The 18,181-nt window shown below is 49.8% G+C and overlaps 1 long non-coding RNA gene and 1 pseudogene across 2 annotated transcripts; both read left to right on the top strand.

Moving 5' to 3' along the window:
- The first annotated feature begins 1,045 nt into the window (after window positions 1-1,045).
- On the top strand, window positions 1,046-16,532 carry LOC119095798 (guanylate cyclase soluble subunit beta-2-like; annotated as a pseudogene).
- LOC119096079 (uncharacterized) lies at window positions 4,419-10,187 on the top strand. 2 transcript variants are annotated; one of them, XR_005094002.1, is made up of 4 exons: window positions 4,419-4,477; window positions 6,166-6,236; window positions 6,990-7,072; window positions 9,358-10,187. It is a non-coding gene; the product is annotated as an uncharacterized LOC119096079 (long non-coding RNA). The 2 variants fall into 2 exon arrangements; XR_005094001.1 differs by lacking the exon at window positions 9,358-10,187 and adding an exon at window positions 8,997-9,342.
- Window positions 16,533-18,181: the final 1,649 nt, after the last annotated feature.

The raw sequence follows: 18,181 nt of genomic DNA, 5'->3' as shown, positions 1-18,181 counted from the left end.
CGCGGCCTCGATGGTATGTCACCACAGCGCAATTCTACACCTATTGGGGTGCCGCGGCCTCGATGGTATGTCACCACAGCCCGATTCTACACCTATTGGGGAGCCGCGGCCTCGATGAGCCCCTGGAGTTTCCCCTGCGTGATGGAACTGTTGGAGGGCTGGGTGGTATGAACAAGGTCGCTTGTACTCACCAATTATTTGGGATTTTCCAAAGCTCGCAGTAACGAACAAACCTTATGGCCGTTTCTCATATGTCACCAGCTACCACCTGGCTCGTACCATAAAACGATAAAGCGGTGAGAGGGTAGCAGAAATCATGTCGGGTACTTTCGTCAGTATGTTGACCATCCCCAGCATCGAGCAAATATTCGCCGGTATGCTGACCATCCCCAGCATCAAGCAAATATTCGCCAGTATGTTGACCATCCCCAGCATCGAGCGAATATTCGCCAGTATGTTGACCATCCCCAGCATCCAGCGAATATTCGCCAGTATGTTGACCATCCCCAGCATCCAGCGAATATTCGCCGGTATGTTGACCATCCCCAGCATCCAGCGAATATTCGCCAGTATGTTGACCATCACCAGCATCGAGCAAATATTCGCCAGTATGTTGACCATCCCCAGCATCCAGCGAATATTCGCCAATATGTTGACCATCCCCAGCATCCAGCGAATATTCGCCGGTATGTTGACCATCCCCAGCATCCAGCGAATATTCGCCAGTATGTTGACCATCACCAGCATCGAGCAAATATTCGCCAGTATGTTGACCATCCCCAGCATCCAGCGAATATTCGCCAGTATGTTGACCATCCCCAGCATCCAGCGAATATTCGCCAGTATGTTGACCATCCCCAGCATCGAGCAAATATTCGCCAGTATGCTCACCATCCACGGCATCGAGTGAATATCAGCATGCGTTTGATGAATTGGATGATACGCTCCCGGTGTTAACTTCGCTTGCTATGGCACTTGCTGTTTTTTAGGGGCGCTAAGAGGCTGTGCAAAGAATTTCTACAACCTGTCCGTCCGGTTTGAAGTGATGTGGACAAAGGCGGAGAAAATAAACGAAACAGAGGTGGTGAATCACGTGCGGTTCAAGTGAGTGTGGTCCGACCAGCTACATCAGGTGACTCGGTGTGGTCTCTTCAGCGTGAATCTGCATCTGAAGGTCGTAACGCTCCCGCATGGTTAAGGGCTGATAATGTTTGCAGACGCTGCTGCGAAAAACTCGCAAACCAAATAGCTACAGGAGCCAACGCAACTTCATAATGCTTCTGTGAAAGATTTCGCGTACAAAGCATTCGTGGAAAAATGTCTTGCCGCACCTGCAGTATTGGAGCCGTGGCTTCTAAGCTGGAGGTCCGGCAGGTCATCGCCCATTCCGCTGACGCTACCAGTGCGGCAGGGTGACCCAAGTGGGTCAGATTGACTCTCCGACCCTGGACCTGGTGACGATGGAGCGGGCCAAGTCGGCCATGACGGTGGCATTACCGGCCTCGCTGGCGCCGGCAGCCGTCAACTTCGTCAGCACCAACGAGTTCTCCGAAATCCATCCCTACCACTTCATCTTCGACAAGTAAGGATCCGCCTCTGATCACGCCTCAGACTCGCCACTGGGGGACGGCGACCTGGCACTGGCACGTTCTGCCTATCACGGTAGGACGCTCGTGACTGCGTGCACCTATGCGTGGTCCAATGCGTAAGCATCGCAGCACAGTTATCTAAACGTTCGGACAATGGTGTGGCAGGTCTAACGCGGTATTCGCGATGTTTTAAATGTTTATCTGTAACTTCCTAAAATTCGTTGACGAATCCCCACAGACGTTACGGCTGTTACGAACGACCGCCGACTTTAATGCGTGCCATTTAGAATCCGTTGTCGTGTCATGCACGGTGCAATACCTGACGACAGCTTCGACCCAAGTTTGATCAGTATAAGTTCAATATGTCCTCTCATTAGCTTATACACAATGTCTGATCGCTGCCGGTGAACTCCAGTTCGCCTGTCCTTCCTGCTCTCCGAATGGCAGTTTGCTAGCCAATAATTTTTCTACGTAGCAAACATTTGCAATTGTCTGTCAGAATAGGCAGTATGACAGCTCAAACAAAAGACAGTAGTAATAGCTTTATTTCCCGAAGAAAGACCAGGAGAATGGAGATATAGATGCATTGACGCATCTATATCCCCATTCTCCTGGTTTTTCTCCGATAACTGAAGCTAAGCTTCTGTCTTACCTATATGACATATGTTCCTCGCAGATGCACTTAACAAGTTACAGGATGACAACTCCTCTCAAATAACTCACCGCCAAAGCACCGGTCGTGGGATTCCCCCGGTGGCGTATCTGCCAGCCAGATCATTTGACGACGGTTGGCTCTGCGACCCTAACGCTGTTCCAACGTAGTCAGACCCACCCCAAAGCCGGCCAGGTCATCAGACAGCTAACCAGCCACGCCCAGGTCAGCAGGCAGCTGACGCAGCGGCGCTTCCAGGTCGCTGACCGTGCAGCAGTACGGCTTCGGCATCAGCGTACTCTGTCCAGAAGTGACGTCATTCCCGGCCGTCGATCAGCTGCTGGAGCTGGTCTGGCCGTACACCACCTTCAACTACGAGAACGTCGAGCGCTTCAAGAACCTGGTGTTCCAGTTCGCCGTGACCAAGGGCACGGCCAAGACACGGGGGACTGTACTGAGAGGTAACGCGACGGCATCGGCTGGCGACGCGTGTCTGGCGCTGCCGCCGTGGTAATTATTCCGACCGTCGTAATGATGCGACGGTCCGTGGCTGAGTCAGAGAGTCTATGGCGGCTGGACAGGCGTGCTGGGTACTTTGAGGCAAACTGGAGATAAGGTGTTGGATTTTATACGGTGCCTGTCCTTCCTACCAGCGTAAAAGGCAGACGACGCTGTATAGTCTCAGAAGCCGACTGAGTCGTTCAGCCCCAACGGCGTGCGATATCACAGGCTGGCTCGGCGGACTACTCAGGAGATGATATAAATTGGTGGTGCATAATCAGCGCACCAGACATGGCGACATATGATGTCGGAAATTAACACCCAATACGATGCGGTCACCTGTCTTGGATTTAGAGGTTATACTCAGCTGCATATTGACGGAACGATCTAAGACGTTATAAAAAATGGACGGAGAGTGTTCTAAAATAAGAAATAGGTTTGCAGCGTTCATGTTACGGCGGCATGTATATATATATATATATATATATATATATATATATATATATATATATATATATATATATATATATATACATGTGTGTGTGTGTGTGTGTGTGTGTGGTGTGTGTGTGTGTGTGTGTGTGTGTGGTGTGTGTGTGTGTGGGTGTGTTGTGGTGTGTGTGTGTGTGTGTGTGTGTGTGTGTGTGGTGTGTTGTGTGTGTGTGTGTGTGGTGTGTGTGGTGGTGTGTGTGTGTGTGTGTGTGTGTGTGGTTGTGTGTGTGTGTGTGTGGTGTGTGTGTGTGTGTGTGTGTGTGTGTGTGTGTGTGTGTGTGTGTGTGTGTGTGTGTGTGTGTGTGTGTGTGTGTGTGTGTGTGTGTGTGTGTGTGTGTGTGTGTGTGTGTGTGTGTGTGTGTGTGTGTGTGTGTGTGTGTGTGTGTGTGTGTGTGTGTGTGTGTGTGTGTGTGTGTGTGTGTGTGGTGTGTGTGTGTGTGTGTGGTGTGTGTGTGTGTGTGTGTGTGTGTGTGGTGTGTGTGTGTGTGTGTGTGTGTGTGTGTGTGTGTGTGTGTGTGTGTGTGTGTGTGTGTGTGTGTGTGTGTGTGTGTGTGTGGTGTGTGTGTGTGTGTGGTGTGTGTGTGTGTGTGTGTGTGTGTGTGTGTGTGTGTGTGTGTGTGTGTGTGGTGTGTGTGTGTGTGTGTGTGTGTGTGTGTGTGTGTGTGTGCTCTTGTGTGCCGTGAAAGCAGAGGACCAAATCCGGTTACACACCCAACAACCCGTCACTGCCGAGGTCCGGTATTCACTACCGAGGTCCAAATGCCGGACCTCGGTTTTCAGAGGCCTTAAATGAGATATTTAGTCTTGTTTGAACATGTTTATTTGATTTTCAGCTGGTCCTCGAAAAACGTAATTACACGCATTTTTACTTCCGGTTGTGTAAAGTGTGTTATCTTGGACGAACTGCGCGCGTGTGTAAGTTTTTCAGGTGGCAAGGTCACGTGGAAAAGAATAGAGATGAATAAGGAAATGCGAAATCGCGCTGCTCCATGATATGGTCTCATCACTTGTAAGTTGTTTGCGTTTGGTATAAGCATTTAAATCACATTGCATCACGTTGAAACTGGTGATGAAAGATATTAACGTAAATTGTGTTAAGTCACATGGGATACATATCTCTATCGCCGCCATTGCGCGTTCTTGGAACGAGCGCGACGGTGACATTGCGGTGTGCGGCCTCTCGGACGAGAAGACTGGGCTCACGTTGGATGCAAGTTATTGTCGTCCGGCAAGGTTTTAAAAAGTGAGTAGTAAATATTCGAAAGGGATTGGTAAACCCTGTTTACCGACAACTGTAGCTAATGGAGGACTGATCTGCCTTGGTTGATTAGAGAATGGTGTGCTGATAAGGATAGTTGCTGAAGTGGCAAACATTGTGTTAGCTTTTGAAGGTGGTTGAAGAGATTGACTTCAGCAATATTATGCAACTGTCTGGGTAGGTTTATCACGCTAGACCAGACGTTTGTAAGGGGGATGCTTGCAGTTTTTCTCATGCATTTGCAGTGGGTGTTGTATTACATTTAAAAAATGTTGCCGTTAGGTACTTACAGACATGTTCCCCAACCCCCTAGAACAACACGTTTTCAGAGGCTTTGGGCATCAATTTAGCCTTGAAGGGGAAATCATTACAAACATAAGGTTTTCCATACATCGGAACCTTAGTGTGTGGTAGATACCAGAGCATAAAAGGGTGTGTGCCACATTTGTATGGGTTTCAATTGAAATTAGCCATCTCGAAGATCATTCAGTATGTTACACAGTCCTGCCATTCTTAAGCACCCTTCTAATTTTGTAAACCTTTCTAGTTTCTGATCTACACACCTGCAAAGGTGCGAATATTATTTCGTGATGACTATTTCAAGGTCACCCAGGCACCCACAACGCGTAATGTCTTCAAATGCTGCCATTTCATTGGCCATGGGGCGATTAAGGCAAGCCATCATATGACCGTTACGTCGTTCATATCCGGCTTTGTGAATACATTTTCAGACGTAACCACCGTCGGTTGGCTCAAAGCAATGTTGTACAAGATTACGTAAGTTGTTCAGTGCATTAGCATTAGCAGAGGAGCATTTTTCACATAGCTAAGACAATATTAATAGCCTTATTCGTCGAAGAAAAACCGGGAGAATAAAGATATAGTTGAATTGATATTTCGGCAACATGCCTATATCGAAAAAGTAGCAGAAATAAATTCAAAATTGCCTGCTGGTGGCCCTACCCGATTTTTCAGCTTTTTTGGAAATAGAAAGCCAGTTTTTACAGGACACCAACTCTTAGAGGATTAAACAAAAAGTTATTGCTAGCCGTTACCACGATACGGTGCTTATCTAATAATTAGAATAGGCGACAATACGTGTACATGCAAACTAATTCAAGCAAGTAGGCGTCATGCATTACGCTTCATTCAAACATACAAACGAGTTGAGGTTAACAGGTATCACAGTCGCGCATCAATTATACATGCAAGCGATTTCAACAGAACAGACATCGCACATCACGCGTCAGGCGTCACTTCACATGTTAACTATTTTAAGCTAGCACACATCGCATATAAAGGCACATATCATGTTCGCAAAATCGGCCAGGATGAGCTTTGTATGTTAAAATTTGGTCGCTGATTTTTTGCAAGAATAGATTAAATTTTTCCCTACCTGGGTGGTCCTCTGCTCTGTAGACGACTTTGGGCTCTAAAAGGGGCATAGGGTCCATACCTCCCTCGATTTCAGCCTGAGCATGTTTTGCCAAAAAATGGTCACCGAAAGGGGTATTCCCTGTTTTGTTTGAGTCTATGTCGGGAAGTCCATACGTCCCTCACGTTTAAAATACAATAAACACCTCCGGGGCGCTAAAAACAAAAACAAAAATACTTACTTAGTCCTTAGTTAATCTCCACCCACTGAATAATTTTTAGCATTGTTGCTGTTTCAGGTGATGTTATAGCTACTGGACATTGAAGCGATTGAAGACCAGAAAGCCTTAGTGCGACCGGCTTGATTCAGGTCAGTTGATGTCAGGAAAGTCAAATTATTTAGGAAATGACTACTCTGAAGAGGGTGTGAATCATTTGTGACATGTAGAATATGCTGTCATCAGCTCTAACCTAGCATTTCATGCATGCTTTTCTTTCTCTATCTACCCCATCACATTGTCCAACACTGCCAACACCGCTGCATCGTCCGACCCCCACAAATATGCCACTACACTGCCTGGCTCCACCATCCCTATCAGTGCCTTAACCAGTAGGATGTCATTACAGTGCATGACACCATGCACCCCACCACAATGTCTGGGTCTACCCATCCCACCATGGTGTCTGACCCCTCCAGCTCCATGCGAGTGTCGGCTCCATGCAGCTGACCCCATTGCCCTGCCAGTTTCACCAGTGTCTGATCCTGCCAACACCACCAATGTCTGCCTCCTCCCCCCCCCCCCCCCCCCACCATTGTGTGACCATAACAGCTCCTACATGGTGCGTGACCTCAGTGTAACGCCGTTTTGGTATCTCATTCCACCATCCTCATCGCTGGTCTACGCAAGCACGTGTCGACTGTACCAGCCCCACTTTATTCTGCAACCAACGCCACCACCACCTGCACCAACACCACTAACATATCGCGGCCTGCAATTATGTAGGTACACCCGCATCCGCGTTATTGAATGGTCTTGTCAACATTTAGTGCTCCTTCTCTGTGGCACCACCGGTGCATGGCGTCATTCTTTAATGAAACATGCAAAAACATTTTTGTTCTTAGGTGGCCTATATGTATACCATTGGGAGAGTTAAAGAAGTTTAGTCCTCTAAAAGAAGTCCTCCGGAAAGTTTACTGCAACAAAGGTAACTCGGGCTATATTTGGGATGCTTAAGGACTTACGCGCAACAGCATTTTCGTATGCTATTTGCAATATGGAGCATGATATTCTTCGGGAAGGACAGATTTTGGGGCGTTCGGGTCAAGAGTTCGAGCTCATGGGTCCTCGAGAATATTTACCGCGGGCACGGCTACCCGAAGAACAATGAGAAGCATTGGCGATGGTGGAAATAGGCCTCGTAAGCAGTTTCCCTGCCAAATTCGAACAGGTGGGATGCAGAAGTTGCTTTAAAAAGTTTTTAGTCACTGGCAGTCTCGGTTTTTTCATTGTATGTGAAATGTGTATGGCTTAGGATGCTTGCTGCAACATAGTTTCTTTAATTATTTCCCATGAATGGGACGATTGAACCAAGCCTTGGATCATTACTATATGTTGTTTTACGCATTTTACGACGGGATCAATGATATATATATATATATATATATATATATAATATACATCACCAACGCCGGTTTGTTTGCGCGGGAATCACCGACGCTTTCATGAGCGTGGGGTCCGGCCGCTCACTGAACATAGCTTGTGGTAGCGGGTTTGGCTGCCACATCCGGCTCCGGGCCATAACGGTGTTGCCAAAAATCCATCGAGGGGACACTAAGCATGGTTCTGGTCTGCGCACTCCGGGTAGACCAAAATGCCTGCGAAGAGACCTCGTCTGCGGGGGCTAGACAGACGAGAGTCTCGCAATGGCGTGGAGAAGCCCATCCGCAGCAAGGAGGGGTGTCGGTCTTCCAGCGTGTCACGTTGTCAAAAACAGTTGCGGCGTTGGTGTGCATTGGGGCTGCCTCCTATCTGTTTCGCGGCCAGTATCACGGTGTGACGTCGGATAGTTTCAAATGCGATGGTCAGGTCAGCGGTTTGGTTGTCTGGTCTTTTTGTAATTTTTGTTGATGCATTCACATATAGCGTGCAATCACACTCACAATACGCACTCGATCCAAAATCATCTATCAAATATATCATAATGTTTGCATCATGGCGCACACTACCTTCATCCTGCACTACCCGCGATATGGCAGTGGTCAGAAAACTGTCCACTCTTACCAACCAGCCAGTAGACATACACTTGGGCTAGGGGGGCGTACTCGCCCGGGGGCTGGGATGACCGTCTGTGGGCCACCGCCGCCTGTCTGTCGTAGTTTCGGCATTTCTTATTGATGCATTGTTTGAGCTTAGAGGCAATAAGCTTTTTACCACAACTCGTTTCGGTTATGCCTCGCTGTCTTACGACTGTTAACCGTATGGCGTGCATGAACAGCATGGCATTGACAGGGCGTAGTAAGCCTAGGACATCAGGGCATGGACTCGCATCTGCCGCATGCGGTCAGCGATGATACTGGAACTGTTGCTCTTCTCTAAATCGATTCCCATCGCAGCTGTGCGTGCATGGCTACAGGAATGAAGACAGGCACGCCATAGTTTGCCAACGGGCGCGCGTACCATGCATGAGGGCCGTCCGAATCACGGTAGCTGCTGATCGCGTTGACGATGAATGTTGACGACTCTGCTGTTGTTGGCCTAATTTCAGGTTAAGTTCGGCTGCGTGGCTAGAGCTTAGTACGATTTATTGTTGTCCCCCTCTCTCCGCCCCCATCGCCGCCCCATCACTTCCTTCTTCTTGACGGCAGTGCATGAGGTCTAACAAGATGGGTAATATGTACGCGGACGGGAGGCCTGTGGCCTCCGATATTCATTCACGGATTTGCTGCGAACTGGAAAGCTATCTTTCGGGACACGACTATTGCACAGCTATTTTAATTCCACCACCCGTGAGCCATCAGCGTGGTGCATGCCCACGCTTCTGAACACAAGCACAACTTTCTTTCACGTGGGGGTCACAATCCTGTTCTGAACTGAAATTTCTCATATCTCACCCGTTTTCGGCTTTCCAGATTACTCCCCGAGAGCGACACTCGTTAAGGATGCGAGTATTTGAAGTTCCGCTTTCAAGCATTGGATGGCCTGCAAATTACCATTGGAGCCAAACTGTATACATTTTCTAGATGATCTTAAATACGGAGCGGTATTCTAAAGATGTAGTTGTGCAGTGTGTAGTTCGTAGATTACGAAACAACGGAGCGAGAATACAGTTGGCGTTCCGTTTTGGGTCAGTTATTTTGTTTTCCTTTTTCCATGTTTTAAAGTCGCTGTGCTTTATGCTCAGGATCGAAGCAAAATGTACAGGAGTAGGCTGCGATGTGATGCGTGTTGTATAAAACCAATAAACCAAAAATGGCATCTCTGTCTGCAAAGGGAAAAATCTGGACGAGGTCGACTACCTCAACAGCGCACCAATGGCAGAAGAGGACGATCCGGAGGACATGGGTGAAGACGATTGTGTGGTGGAGGTCGCAAATGTCCTACCTGGACAAAAAGCCAAGAGGGGAAGGGAGACTTGTTTCCGGAGGAGACATCTTCACATCGAGAGACTAACAATGACGCTCAGGAAAAAAATCACCACTGGCAAAAAAGACGTATTGCCTGGTGCAATGCGGAAAAGGCAGCTGTGATGAGGCAGCTTGGCATGTTTGTTAGCCACATGGAGGTTTCTGGCCAAGCTGCATGCTTACGTGCCCTGTCAGCAGAAAATGCTCTGTCCTAGCGCTCATGGAGAGATGTTAAATCCATGTCCATAACGTGATTGTTAGAGCACGTCGTAAGGCGAAATGAGTCTCAGTGACTTACACATTAGATGTCGACTTCGTTCACGTTTGGATGATGCTCGCTAGTAAATTCCGCAACGACAAAAACGATCTCCTTGTTGTTGCTCCCGTTTATAGTAGCAATCTGTGTAGGTGGAGCTGATGAACGGTGAAAAAGCAGTGCTCACCAAGGGCAGTATGGCGAGATTTGCAATTCTGGGCGGAAGATGACACCTAAGCACGGAAATAGACCCACCCCATTGGTAAAAATGCGTTATACCTGAATGTCAGTTTGGAAGCAAATTAGGTGTGTCATTCTCCTGTCGCATCTTTCCAATACAGGATTCAATGCAAATGCTTCTTTCTCTACGTCATTTTTGAGATCCGTTGGCAAATCTGACACCACTACACTTAACCAAAGCACACTTGTTACATTGGGAAGTGGTGGGCAACAGGGGCCTTTGACTAGTTTTTGAAGACTGGAATGGGCGCGTGGGCGTCGAGCACGAAATCTCGCATCAGCCAAACAGCCGACATGTTTATGAGGCAGCTCGTTTGGCTTCAGTGACTGACTGCAATGACTGTAACGACTGACTCATTGATTTTAGTGTTGCACGGTCCTCCTTCCTCGGTCAGCAGCTGATTGCTACATCCCGCCGCACCATAGATTCCACTTGTATGAAGAAAGTGCATATGCGTAATTCACACGCATATAAAAAACCCAACACACGCAAGCCGTGGGAAAGGCACATTTAACAGGTAGCGTGAGCACGTGACTCACAGTTACACCAACAGCGAACCATTAACCCACACTCAGTCGCATAAGAGGCCATCATTAAGTAGACCGCTGCATTGACGCCGGCACAAGCCGTATCCCAAGCGCGGGCTACAAACTGTACCCCACCAATCGAGGCCGCCGCGCACTCGCGCCGCCAGTCACATCCACAGCATTAGAGGCTGTGTACTGTCGCCCTAAGACACCGGGGTTCGCGAGCAGGGTCGAGCAACATGGGCTTTGTATACTGACTGGAACGCCGACAGTGTAGAAGAGACTGTCGGAGTCACCTGCGAATGAGATGAACGGCGGCTGCCCACCGAAGCACCTGAAACTGCAGTAGCTCGGTCAGCAGATAAATAGTTCCAGCAGCACCTCGAGTCAATTTTTCCACCACTGTCAGGCGCGTCGCCTCCGTTGCCCGCTCCTCAGCCCCGGCCGCCCTCTGCTGCAACCGTTGCAACAGCAGAAGCTTCGGGAAAACCGCCGTCGAGTAGTGTGCCGCCGGCCGGGTCATTGATGATGCTTTAGCACTATTAGCACTATTAGTGCTAAAGGGTCATGGAAACCCAAAAGGCGTTGGTTGCCCTTTCTCCTACTCTTACCGGGCCGTTGGGGACGGAAAACATTTAGTGTCCCGGGTGTCCAGCCGTCGGGGCAAACACTCATCGGGTAGTTTAATGAACTGCAGTCATTTGTTATGCGGTCCGAGGCGATTCCACAGCATGGAGCCAATGTCGTATGGAGGTCGATGGAGCCAAAATCCGTTGGTGATATCAACCCGCCTGGGGAGGGCCTTTTCATGAAGAGTGTTCAGCAGGTATTAACATGGCGTATGCTACTATTTATCCGACTTGATTTAGACTTTAACGGGACGGCCGGAAAGTGCACCATGATAAAATAGAGTAAAACGATTTTTATATTATAGATGAATGATTTAAGCAGCAGAAAGCCTACAATCCGCCGTTATTTGCCTATATCTGAACGCAAACCAACAGCCTGACGCGCAAGCAGGAGCGCAGGGAGGGAAGGCCACAGGGGGCACGTCCCCCCTGCCTAAGGTTTCAGGGGACCCGAAGGGCTTCGGGATTTACGATTAAGGGCCTGATTTGAGGGCCCAAAGGCCAGAAAGGTCGGCTGGAAGACTATTCAGAGCCCCGGCCGGCACAATGGGGCACTCCAATGCCAGCGATATTTTTGTTTGGGGGGGGGCTTTCACCATTGGGGAGCCCTTTATCAACCTTGTGCGTGCCCCTGGCCCATTGCCAAGGCTCTGGCTGCGCGCTTGTGCACAAGGTAGCATATTGATATCTGGCCGTGTTTGGTTTGTCGCCGTCATCTTTCAAAGGTGGCCGCGACACTGGTTTATGAGATGGTCGTTGCCTCGCTGATTAATTAACATGTTGGTTTCAAGCGAAACATTTGTCGACAAATATCCAAAACAGACTGTTCGACATCGTCTCTCACCGGTAAAGGGGCCCTCAGTTTCCCAGCAACCCCCAAGGAGTCCATCTGAATGATGTTCGAGGCCCCCGACCTGAAAGCCTTTGTCCCTTTGTCCTTAATTTCTGGGTGCAACTCCTGGTCCTCAATACACAGCTGAATATGACAGAAAAGTCACACACGGTCCTCTGTTATCACTATGTCCTCGGTATTTTCAATTGCCAGTGTAAGCTAAAGATGGCAGCTTTACCCCTCGAGCGACCCATCCTGTTCTTAAACGGCCAAATGGCTGCATGGCCTTCCAATTTGGCTGCGATGCCGCCATTCGTTCGGGTGGTTCTCGGTAGTGACGGCTGAGTCAGGTGTCCCGTAAAGCACGGCACACAAGTATGTGTGTGTGTGTGTGTGTGTGTGTGTGTGTGTGTGTGTGTGTGTGTGTGTGTGTGTGTGTGTGTGTGTGTGTGTGTGTGTGTGTGTGTGTGTGTGTGTGTGTGTGTGTGTGTGGTGTGTGTGTGTGTGTGTGTGTGTGTGTGTGTGTGTGTGTGTGTGTGTGTGTGTGTGTGTGTGTGTGTGTGTGTGTGTGTGTGTGTGTGTGTGTGTGTGTGTGTGTGTGTGTGTGTGTGTGTGTGTGTGTGTGTGTGTGTGTGCGGTACTTACCACCGAACGTTATGTGAAATTATGTGTTAGTGATAGCAAAAAATATTTCAGGTGAGCTGATATTTCTCTCAGACAACTTGATCCTCTTCCTGGGTAACCCAATGGTAAAAAGTTTGAAAGAGCTTGCTGAGAAATCGCTGAAGATATCGGATATTCCACGGTCTGACTCCACGAGAGAGCTGATTCTGCTGAAACACCAGAGGAGCACAGAATTCGACCTCATGTGAGTAACCCGATACAAAGATGTGCACGTAAAATTATAATATATTATACCTAACCATATTAAGATTCATCTCAGCTATAACAATTTTGCAACAGGAGTGCTGGGTATGGCGCCGATTGACAACTGAGAATAACCATCTGCTTGCCACCACGTGCATGCAAGAACAGTTGTGAGCCATGTCAGTGAGCTTAAAAAGTTGGACACCGGAGGCAACGGTGATTTCCACATTAAAGTGGGAAAAACGGAAGATTTAAAGAACATCTTCTTCCAAGCATCCCCAGCACTATTTGATCGGCTACTTGCCTAGACAGGTAAGAGCTGTGGTGGCATGCATCAAAGACTCTGCCCACACCGGCGATCGGGCTAAATTAGTTAGCTAATTCAGGTACAGTATACACTGTGGTGTACTGAAACCCATCACGCCAGCCCAGAGATCATCGCCACCAAGCGGAGACAGACCTACGCCGACTCAGACTCTGACCCCAGGCAGCGGCTAGAGGCGACGACGGCGGAGTTGAAGCGCACTGCAGCCGCGCTGGAGCGGGAAAAGGACAAGACGGACCGGTTGCTGCACAGCATGCTGCCGCCCGAGGTGGCGCACAAGCTGAAGAGCGGCGATCGTGTGCAGGAGAGCTTCGACAGCGCCACCGGTGGGTGAGCTGAGCTGTGACTGCACCGGGCAGCTGAGGTGTGGCGCCATCGGTGAGCTTTGCTGTGGCTTCATTGGTGAGCTGAGCTGTAGTACCGCCGGTGCGCTAAGCTGTGGCTCCATCGGTGAGCTGAGCTGTAGTACCATCGGTGAGCTGAGCTATGGCTCGAGCTGAGCTGTAGTACCACCGGTGCGCTAAGCTGTGGCTGCATCGGTGAGCTGAGCCGTAGCTCCATCGGTGAGCTGAGCCGTAGCTCCATCGGTCAGCTGAGTTGTGGCTTCATTGGTGAGCTGACCTATAGTACCACCGGTGAGTTGAGCTTGCCAGGGTCTCATATAGCTGACATTTTCCTCGGCGCCCCTAGCAATTATGACTTCATTCATGACCTTTTCCTCATCACGGTGGGTTACTAGAGATAGAAAACCATCGGCCTGACCACTCAGAAAGGTAGCAGGGTCCCACCCTGTGACGTGCTCTGCCGCTGCAGTGCTCTTCAGTGACATCGTCACCTTCACCGTCATCGCCTCACGCTGCCAGCCCCACCAGATCGTCCAGCTGCTCAACGAGATGTACACTCGGTTCGACGACGCTACAGAGAGCAACGGCGTGTACAAGGTGTGCTGCGCGCCAGGGACCGTCACGGATAGACAAATTCCCTGCATGAGAGGTTGTCTATCAACCAAACGAAAGACGCGGACGTGCCGGGTTCAGCGGACCTACCGTAGCCTTCGCCCTGATTCGCCGTGTTTCATAACGTTGACTAATAGGGGAGTCGATGGGGCATCCCTGGCGTTCCCGAAGTAGTAAAGATAGAGCTTAGAGAAAAAAAACATCAGGGGATTTGTTCCAATGTGATCTTGCGATCGATATTAGTTGTTATGTTGTTGGGTCAATAATTGACCTCATTATGCCGGGACAAATGTCAATGTTCCCAGAAAATTGCCGTTATTTTGGCTTCACAACACTATACATACCAGACCATACCTCATGACGACACAGAGCCTAGACTAGCATAATTGTATGTTGTATGATTTCATTAATATAACAATGTCGGCCCGCCGCTCGCGTTCGGCTGCATCGCCGAGCGTCGCCTGCCGCCCGCGCCGGCTGGAGATCGCCGTGCAAAGTCCCTCAAAAACCGTCACGGTTCTTGTGGCCGCTGAAAGAAATTCAATGTCCAAAAAAGATAGGAACACGTTTTTGATGTCAAAACACGTGGCACAAATGTCCCATAGGCTACTAAAAATATGGGCGGCACGATTGCCAGACATACGGGAGGAGCAATCTCAAAAACCTTAGAGGGGGAGGAGTGGGGGGGGGGGGGGGCACATCGACTCCCCACCCTATCAGGACGAGGGTTCATCTTCAATAGAATTCACTCTTTGTATCAAGTTTGCTTACGTTCGCCGAAAAACCATCTCTCACATGTACGCTCTCTTCCCCCCCCCCCCCCCCCCCCGATTTACGAAGCTTAACCTCGGGCGGCACGTCGACGACCAGATGGCAGCTCCACAAACGACCAGACCCATGGACATTGCAGAAGTTAGCCGAGCGAGACCCCCACCCCTCCTCCCCATCTCGCCCCTCTCATCCCGCGCTGAGCAGCCCGCGCGTCTCGCTGCTCCTCACCCCCCCCCCCCTTCCTCAGGTGGAGACCATCGGAGACGCGTACATGGTGGTGGGCGGCCATACCGAGCCGCGTGCCCGACCACGCCACGCGTGTGGGTCAGCCAGGCCATCGATATGGTGCGGCTGGCCAGGAGGTGGCCCATCCGATCACGGGGGCGCCGGTCCAGGTCAGTCAGGCGGCGTCCGCGGACAGGAGCCGAGCAGAGGTCAGTGGGGTCGTCGGCCCGCCGTAGCCATGTGTTGGGATACAATGTTCGTTCGGACAGCTCATTATTTAACTGAAATCACCGAAGCTCACAAAGTTCGCAACCAACAGCGGAAATGTCCGTATTTCACGTCTGGTTTTCGGGCACCAAAGGATCTCACAAGCCTCCGCGTGTGCCCGTGACCTGTGCGGCCGTTGACCTCGGTTCGGTGCGGCGCGACAGATCCGGGTCGGCATCCACACAGGTCCGGCCGTGGCCGGTGTGGTGGGTCAGAAGATGCCCCGCTACTGCCTGTTCGGCGACACAGTCAACGTCGCCAGCCGGATGGAGTCGCACGGCGTACCCGGCCGCATCCACCTCAGCGCCGACTGCAAACGGTGGGCAACCGAGGCAGGCCAGTGTCCAGGACCAGCGCGATCAGGGGCGCGCCCAGGGAGACGCAAACCAGGGATGCACCCGGCCCAGCGGAACGCTGGCTCTCGCTGCTCTGGTCCATGTAAGATTAGCCTGATAAAGGGTGGTTGAACGTGGACAATTTATTTCCGGCGATGGTACTCTGCCATGTCAGTTAATGTCACGGTGATATGATCGGCACTTTATGATATTCCTTGTCATGTTTTGCCTTTAAGAGATTTTATCTCAGGAAATAGATGTGGGTTTAACCGGTTGCATATCCGACGTCGCATATCATGTTGCACAAGAAAACGCCCACTGCTTACCTAAACCTGTATATATGACCAGTATATCATGACCAGACCAGTAATCATGCTATCATACTCCACTAGTATATAAGTATTTGAAAACAGTAAATCCTGGTAAATCGAGATTCGATTACTGTCAGCATAAACACTCCCAAATGATAATGTCGAAAACCAGAAACCTAATGCCTTTCTTGTTTATAAAAAGTCGAATCGGTTAAGGGATTCGGTTAAGGGGTTCGGTTAATGGAGCACATACGCACCCCGCGCTGCAACAAGCTGCGCGCGCTATCGGGCTCTGATGACATCCGTTATTTATCGACAATACTGCACCGAAGTGCAAGCTCGCGTAACGATGAAGGGGCTAGGCAGACCCGTGCCTGGGTCTCTGCGTTGGTGCGAGCACAAAATACCACAGCCAAAGGCCAGGCCACACCGGCACACGCGCGTGCGCATCTTTACTCGTTCGGTGTCAGACGATGGTCGGCGCGTGGAGGAGCGCTGAGCGGGCTACACTAGCACCAGCACATCGCTGTTCACTGGCGTCACATCAATGTCGGACGCCAGTGAACAGCGGGGAAAATCATCACGGGAATCCGATCATTACAGAAAACCAAATCATCACGGGGAAAATCCTTAGGAGAATCCGAAAACGCGGGTGTTCTGTTGCGGAAGGGCTTGCGAAATGTCACCTGATTTTTTCATGACTTCAAAATTCGGAGTCGTCACAATCGACACAATCGATTCGAATCGACCAACGCCGAGACACGTTGCGTGAACTTCAGTTGTGTGTCCGTTTGTTGGAGCGTGATAAGTGGACCGGGGCGGTGGGTGACCCCGAGAAGACCGCGGAGTTCGCCGAGCAGCCGAGGTGGCGCCACCGTCGCGTCCGTGCGTCGGCGCTGGTGCTGGTGTCCCTCGCCTAGCAGGACTCCTGCCAATCGAGTGCTACGCCGGCGCTAGTGCCAGCGAGCGTGCACACGACTAGAGACTCATGTAAGCGAAAACTCTTGGATGGAATGCTCAAGATGACTGTTAAAATTCGCGATAAGCAAACGCTCCTGGTGAGCATGGATACCGTGATGAGTGGAAGCCCCTAACATACTGGAAGACTTGTAACGAGAAATGGTGGAGACGTGGCATGCCGTGTACGTCAAGGCGTAGAGGTCCACAGGCAGAACAACACGGGATGGCTTGTGAGGTTGCTTAGGATGTACTATTGAACTCAATTACGTATAACTTCCGCTGCGTGCACATTGCTCTTTTTCCCCTTTTTGGAACCGATCGGAAGTTATGAAAATGACTTATCATATCATGTAGAGTGCTGGAAAATGCTGGAAAGGCTCCGTTGGTCAGACCGCTGAGGAGCGCATCTTTAATGATGGTATGTTCAATAAAGTGTTACACATTTGTATTGGGTTTTAAACTGAAATAGTCATTTTGAGGATCAATCTGTGCGGTTTACAGCCCTGCCCTTCTTAATACCTAAGCCCCTGTAGTTGCTGGGCTACACGCCTGCAAAGATGTGCAGGCTCTTTCGGGAGATTATTTCAAGGTCACCCAGGTATCGATGACGACATAATAATGGCATTCAAATCATGTCATGCCATTCACCATTCCGCGATCAAGGCCGAGAAAAATAGAATTGTCGAGTCGATCATATCTGGCGTCCGTGAGCACGATTTCTACTTTAAGATATAACGGCAGTCAGTTCGCTCTCAATAAATGTTATGCAGGGTATGATCAAGTACTTAAGCGAAGACATATTGAGGAGGATATTGACTGAACAGAGATATGGTGTTTAGAGCAGTTTTCAACTTAAAAGTATACCAACGGTTATAAGTGAGCTTTATCCATCATATCTCATACTTGTTTTAATATCTCCAAATATGAAATATCCCCTTAAGAGTTGAGAAAATCTGCAGGAATCCTCTTATACCCGTCTTCACGTTTTGCATACCAAAGTAGCAAGTCGTGATTAGGTCGCATGTGACGCGAATTGAGCCAACACAAATCGCGTGTTGACATGTGATGATCGATTGCAATGAGAACGCGCTACTCAAAACATTCCCGACCAGCGGAATCCTGGCGAGCCTGGCTTCGGCGTATGAGGCTAGCCCAACATGCCGTCAACATCGACAGAGCCTCACCGAC

The sequence above is a fragment of the Pollicipes pollicipes genome, unplaced genomic scaffold (genome assembly GCF_011947565.3).
Source record: "Pollicipes pollicipes isolate AB1234 unplaced genomic scaffold, Ppol_2.1 Scaffold_4219;HRSCAF=4965_pilon_pilon_pilon, whole genome shotgun sequence".
Taxonomy (NCBI): domain Eukaryota; kingdom Metazoa; phylum Arthropoda; class Thecostraca; order Pollicipedomorpha; family Pollicipedidae; genus Pollicipes; species Pollicipes pollicipes.
The sequence above is the reverse complement of the archived record's forward strand: the minus strand, read 5'-3'. Positions and strand labels throughout refer to the sequence as shown.